This window comes from Triticum dicoccoides, chromosome 7A (genome assembly GCF_002162155.2).
Source record: "Triticum dicoccoides isolate Atlit2015 ecotype Zavitan chromosome 7A, WEW_v2.0, whole genome shotgun sequence".
Classification (NCBI taxonomy): domain Eukaryota; kingdom Viridiplantae; phylum Streptophyta; class Magnoliopsida; order Poales; family Poaceae; genus Triticum; species Triticum dicoccoides.
Window position 1 is genome coordinate 738,551,957 of NC_041392.1, and position 7,109 is coordinate 738,559,065.

At 48.4% G+C, this 7,109-nt stretch overlaps 2 pseudogenes; one reads left to right on the top strand and one right to left on the bottom strand.

Annotated features, from left to right (window-relative positions):
* Nucleotides 1-1,873: 1,873 nt before the first annotated feature.
* LOC119334144 lies at nt 1,874-4,107 on the top strand (annotated as a pseudogene).
* Nucleotides 4,108-4,557: 450 nt separating this feature from the next.
* LOC119334145 lies at nt 4,558-5,622 on the bottom strand (annotated as a pseudogene).
* Nucleotides 5,623-7,109: the final 1,487 nt, after the last annotated feature.

Genomic DNA, 7,109 nt, shown 5'->3' on the forward strand with positions numbered 1-7,109 from the left:
CAGTGGCGCTGATAAAACCCCGCGGTGAATTCGTCTACCCCGGTCGCCTTCGACGGCGCCATTTGGAATATTGCAGTAGTTATCTCCGAGGCTTCATACGGTTTACACATCAAGTCATTCATGGCCAGTGTAACCCGGCTGGGTACATGTGATAACAAATCATCACTATTGCTAAAATCTTGGGAGGTGTATAGTTCTTGGTAGAAAGCAAGAATTTCCTCCTCATCTTCATCTCCCGAGGCGCAAACCGAGCCATCCGATCGCTGCAGATTTGCAATCTTGTTAATGCGTTTATGTTGCTTTGCTTGCGCGTGAAAATAAGCCGTATTCCGATCCCCTTTGCGCAGCCAGGGGACACGAGAGCATTGTTTCAACCATATCTCCTCCAGTCATAGCGCTTCTCTAAGCTTTGACATGGTTACCTTCTCCTCATCATATGGACCACGTCCCATAGATTGGCAACGTAGCCTATCAAGCCGTTTTTGAAGTTGCCTGACATTTCTTCTCAAGCACCCAAACTCACGGACACCCCATGGTGCTAGTTTACGCTGTAGGGCTTCAAGAGAGTCCATTACGCCATATAAACCTGGCTGCCGAACTTGATCACGCCAAGTGTCAGAAACCAGTTGCTCATAATCACTGTGGGACTGCCATACATTCTCGTAGCGAAAGGGTTTATGCATATGTGAGTTGTTGTTGTAGTTTTGCCGCCGTAGATTAGCCACCACAAAGCAGTGCTCAGATTCTACTGAGCACACATGGCGCACACGAGAGTGTTCAAACCTCTGTCTGAATTCCTCGTTGGCAAAGGCCTGATCCAGCCGGGCTTTAACATTAGCATCTCCAGGTTGCCGGTTGTCCCAGGTGTACGGAACTCCCGACCAGCCAAGATCCTGGAGAGCACAGTCGTCTGTGGCATCGCAAAAAGCTCTCATTTGCCTGTCCGGTCGTGCTACACGACTAAAATGCTCGCTCCCATAAAGGGTTTCGTTGAAATCACCCATACATTACCACGCTGAGTGTGGCAGGCCATGTAGGGTACAAAGGAACCGCCAACTGTGATGTCTATTTTCGGCTCTTGGAGCTCCATAGAAGCCAGTGAATTTCCATGTAGCAGAGTTATCAAGGGCATCGCGCGCCACAACATCGATGTGGGCTGAACTGTAGTTCTTGAGCTCGACAGAAACATCTTTGGACCAATAGAGACCGATGCCCCCACTGAGTCCATCGTTGTCCACTACGAAGCAGCCAGCAAACCCCAAGGTCTGCTTCAAATTCTCAACACGTCTCCTTTTGATCTTCGTCTCCATAACAAAGACCAGCACGGGCCCTTCTTGCTTCACAACATTGCGAAGCTCGCGAACTGCCTCGGGGTTCCCAAGCCCTCGGCAGTTCCAGCTTAGGTAGATCATTGGGACGGGCAGGGCTGTCCAGCAGCCTCTGCCGAAGTTCCTGAATTGCTTGGTGTTGGCTTCTTATTTTTCGGTTCAGTCACCACATCATCCTCCTCCTTGCCTTCGCCCTCATGAGGCATAGACGTCTCCGTGTTATCCTTCCCATCACTATCTGTAGCAGTGTGGTTTGTCAGGAGAGGAAGATCCACTCCGCGATAAACCTGTGTGGGAGTCCCTCCTTTCCGTTTAGGTGCAGTTTTGCATTTCATGGGTGAGGTTACCTCTGCTCCACCATCTGCTGCAGTGCTGGAGTTCCTGGTATCATTCTTGCTTGATCTTGCCTGTTGGAGTTTTGAAGAACTCTCAGAAGATGCATCTCCTTTTTTCTCTTCCGGCGGCCTGAGTCCCTTGCCAAACGGCAGATCTCCGTTCTCATCTCTTGTGCCAGGCGTCGGGCAGAATAGATCAGAGTGGCCTAGATGACCACAGGAAAAGCAGAAGTGGGGTATGTTTTCATATTGGATGTCAAAAGGATCTGTGGTACCCCTCCTTGCTGAATCAATCAAAATCCACCTCCTGAGAGGTTTGGCTACATCCAGAGTCACTCAGGCTCGCAGATAGCCGCGCTCATGATCGAAGTGGATTGAAGTGGGCTCCTTATCGATCTGTTTTGCAATAGCTTTGCACCGTGAGTCGTTCCGCAGATTGAATGGGAGGTTAACAACTCGAGGCCAAACTTTTAATTTGTCAAACTTGAGCTCTGACGGGCACATGCACTCGTCGAAATCCGACAGTACAACTGCGTTTTTGCTGATGTGCCATGGGGATCCGTCCCACACACGATCACGGTCGCGCCGTGTTGCGAACTCCGCGACGAACGTGTTCTCCCCTACTATGCGAAACACCAGGCCCTTAGGGTTTCCCCATGCAGGCCGGAGAGCGTTGGAGATGGTGTTGATATGGAGTTTGTTCCGGTGGAGGATCTTTCCGGCCACCATCCACCTCTCCGGCGCCTCCGAAGTGAATTGGTTGACTTGCGCAACGAGTATATATACACGCGACCATTTCTACGTACGTAACTGTTTTCGATGGAGCGAGGCACCGACATGCCCGATCAACTCGGCTTGCAATACAAAGCCTTAATTTAGGTCAAAACACCGAAACGAATTCCATGACATCGCAAGTTTGACTCACGCGCGCTCGATCGGCGCCACATACGTACGTACGTACGTATACACGTACAACGTACAGCTAGCCTTATATCGATCGAGATCTTTGTTTCACAATTGTCCACTCGTCCGTCCCTGCTGGTTTCAGAGCCATCACCTTCACCTAGCTAGACTAGGATTCCAAGTGGTGGTCGGTTAGCTTGCTTGCCTCAGCTATTATATATACATGACATGACACATCGTGAAAAGCAACAGCAGCTGCCAAGCAGGAGCGAGGACGTCTCATTGCCGTACGCGTGAGATTGGGCCAACAGCAGCCGCCAAGGTCAACAGAGAAAAACCTAGCTAGCGGCCACCATGGCACCAGGACCGCTGCCGGAGTATCATTTGAGAAAAAAAGGACCGCCGCCAGCCCTCCCGGACGAGCTCGTAGGAGAGATCCTGCTCCGCATCCCGCCCGATGACCCCGCCAGCCTCCTCCGTGCCTCCCTCGTCTGTAAGTCCTGGAGCGAGGCCGTCTCCCAACGCTGGTTCCGGCGTAGCTTCCACAATCTCCATCCGTCACCCACCGCGCTCGGGGTTCTCCATGACTGGCACGATGAGGCCATCCCTACCTTCATCCCGGCCACCGCATCGCCGCCCCTGACCGCTTGCTCTGGCAGGCCGTCGACTGCCGCCATGGCCGCGCCCTCTTCCTCTCTGAGGACCGTACTGAGGAATTCCTGGTGTGGGAGCCAATCACGGGTGCCCAGCAGCGCGTACCTATCCCCGTGGCGTTCCAGTTCGGCAACACCACCGCAGCCGTGTTCTGCGCAGCGGACGGGTGCAACCACCACGACTGCCACGGCGGTCCGTTCTGCGTGGTCTTTGTCTTCTCCGTCTTTGATGAAGACGCTGAGACGTCGGCATGTATCTACTCATCTGAGACTGGCGCCTGGGGCGAGCCGACCTTAATGCACAAAGAATTCATTGTGGACTTCACATATTATTCTAGCGTGCTTGTTGGGAGGTCTTTCTTGTACTTCATGACATGTGGTGGGTTTATCCTGGAGTATGACCTGGCAAGGCATGGACTGACTTGGTTCGACACACCAGACTCTTGCAACTCTAAGGGTGAACCCACTTGCAACCTCATGCTGGCGGAGGGCGGTGGACTAGGACTCGTCGAAAAACTGGATCCGCATCTGCAATTGTGGTCATGGGAGGTGATGGATGCCCGATGGGTGCCTGGCCGAATCATCTACCTGGAAAGTTTGTCCCTAGTAAATGGTGCTCCAGTGGGTGCAAAATGTCCGGTGCATGTGTTGGGCTTTACCGAGGGAGCAAATGTCATATTCGTGACCACTGCTGCAGGCCTCTTCTCAATCCAAGTACAATCAGGGCAGGCGACCAGGGTGTGCGATGATCATGGATATGGTAAGCTGATTCCGATCGTCGGCCTTTACACTCCTATGCCCCGAGGCGAGCACTTGTGGGCTTCGGTTGTTAGCTCTCCTTCAATGGCAACTTCCCTGAGGGAGGTTAGCTTTGAGAGTTGCTGTTGAGTTGTAATAAGGTGACTGTCATGTAGTACATGTAACGTGTGTTTCCTTTGTAACTGTAGAACCTATTCTTGAGGACTGCTAGCTAGCTAGTCCTAAGGAACCTCCTTGATCTATGTCCCATCGCCCCTGTATTCATTGAATGTTCCCCTTGAGGGCTATGTCCTTCTAAAGTTTAGAAACAGCGTCATATTTTCTCAGTTCTGCATTCCAAACTGTATTGCTCGAATATATACGCTTACAGAATAATATACCTGTTTTCCGAATTCAGGACCGACAACGAGTATATATATACATCTTGTTCTGTCTTCAAACGCACATGTTCTAGCAATAATAATATACATGTAAACATTCGGTCTCCATCGAGGTTTGCTGCAGTATTCTTCTCCCTTCCTTCCCCAGCCCTTCATGTCAACATTGATTGCAGAGGAATGTGCCGATTCGCCGCATTGACTATCCAACTAACCGGATGAAGAGCTCGAAGGCAGATGTCGCGACACCACCCAATTTGTTTCTATCTAGCCTATCCTGACCATCTTCATCTTGCTTTGTTGTTTCTTCTAGGTCCGGGTTATTTCTCAGTGAATACGGTAAGAGCAGCGATCTCCCGTACGCAACAGGAAGCGCCAGCACCTTCTTCGCCTTCCCAACACAGGCCCTCTTGGTGAAGTTGTTGTAGTCGTTCGCTTCGATCTCGTCGAGGATCTGTCGATATAGCAACAGAGAGGCCCAAACCTGCAATTGCAATGCAAAACCATATTATCACTCAAGTGATACTTTCTTCTATTTGAGCCCCTAATATATTTTTTTCAATGATTATACATGAGGGGCGGCGACCCCCCTTGACACATAGGTTTTTTTTTGCGGGTCTTGAACTACACATAGCTCCTTCGTTGTTACTAATAATTAACATCGATGAGAACTCTATATGTAGCTCTTTTTGGCTTTCAAGTTGTGGCATTAGGGCACTTACCAGCCACCGGCTCTCCTTCCTACGCTCAGTCACCCCTCGCTCCACCTCCTCGAAGAACATCGATCCTTGCCCTCTTGATCTGCCTCTTCATGAATTTCCTCCACTTGTCGGTGATGACTCCTTTGAAGATGTCTTTGTCGGAGAGCCCCACCTCCGCGAGCTCGTCTTGACGTAGATATATCCTTCTTCTTTGCCACTGGAAAAGAAATATTCCAAAGACACAAAATTTCAAGACATTCCTATTTTAATACTCATATCATCATTGTTCTTCAGAGAAAGGGAAGACCGTTGCATTTTAGTGGTAATGAGTGGGTGGCTTACTCTTCTCCGACATCCCTGAGTATATTGGTGAGCTGGTTTGTGAGCCCGACAGCCAGAGCGGCACCGTAGACACTCTCAGCCGTTGCTTTGGACTCGGGCGAGAAGCCCGTCACTGGAAGCCTCATCACACCCACGGTGCCCGCGACGTAATAGCAGTATATGTAGGGCTCATCAAAGTTCCTGTATCTTGGCTTCTAGAGGTCCATCCGCATCCCGTCAATCATGTCCTCTGAATGTCTGGCATATGTACAAAGAGTTGGTCATTTTGGAATGTCGACAATATAGTTTGTAAGTAGTAGTACTAACCAGAAGCAAAAGTTTTATAATGTATTTCTCAGGTCTGAAACTACTAGGACTTTCCCTGATTCCTGTTCTACCTCTAGACCATTTCCAACTTTTTTTCTCTTGCTATGTTCAACGGTAAGATGCTCCCTTAATAGTGCTCCTACAGTACAGTTTGTGCCGCTGCTGGTCACTTAGTATGTGATCCCAAGTTCAAATGCTCCCAGATGAATAGTAAAAGTAAAAAAGTTAGTAAAAAATAAAAAATGAAAAACAAGGGTGCCAAAATTCGACAAATGTTTTGTGTTGCTGTAAAAAATTCATCATAAAATAACATTCTTGGAAGTCATGGTAAAAAAAATTGATGGTTCAAAAATACTATTTACGAAAGCGTCTTGGAATCCTAATTTTGCTTCATGACTTCTACGAATGTTATCATTAAATGTCATTTCAAAGTATTTTAAAATCATTGGCCTGTTTAACCATACAAACCTTCATTGTTAGAGTACGGAGGGTGAAACTCCAGCACAATCGAGAGAAATAGCGTTGGAACCCTATCCCTAGTCATGAGAAGCTTCCCCTACCCATCTCGTACTTAGCCGCCCCCGCACCCAGACTCCGGCAAGACTGCCATTGTTCTCGTTGCCTTCTAACCTTAAGATCATCGAGCAACTACTCCTGAATCGATGGCAACGTTTTGGCTACACTTGGAATATATAGGTACTGAGCTCAACTAGTTCAGGCAGTCGCTGTTGGCGCAGTGGTAAGTTCTCCCAGTCCGTCCTCCACGTATGCGAGGTCGCGGGAGGGCCATGTTTACCATCAGACCACAGTAGCTTACATGTTTTAGAAGAGTTTCCATCTGTACTTGAGCAGACTATCGCTGTTGAAATTCAAAAATTTCAAAAAAATTGAATTTTTTTGCTCGGGATGCAGCTTTCTCGTGGGGTAGGGAGAAACGCGGGAACCGGACGGTAACCAAATTTTTCGCCCGGTACCCAAAACCTTGATCGATGGTGGCGCCGACATCCCTCTTGGGTTTGACCAGGCGAGGTCTACGAGCATCACCCATCTAAACTCATGGCGCCAGACCATGCGGCCACTGTGGCCGACGGTAGCGTTGCGTGATTCTACATCTTCAAACTTTGGTAGGTTGAGTGCTTAGTAAATATATATTATTAAATTTCAATATTTTTTCTATTTAGTCAGGCCAAGTCTAAACAAACGCAATATTTATATTAAGCTTTTATACTTGTTATTTATTCTCGAGATTGGGTTGTAATACTTGATTATATTAGTAATATTATTCTTTATGCTCAAGGTGTGGAAAATTACCATGCGAGCTATATTCCTATTGGAAGTCACATTAATATTTTTTCGTTTCAATACATTATGTCTTAAACAGGTATTTCAATTCAATTGCCAAGAA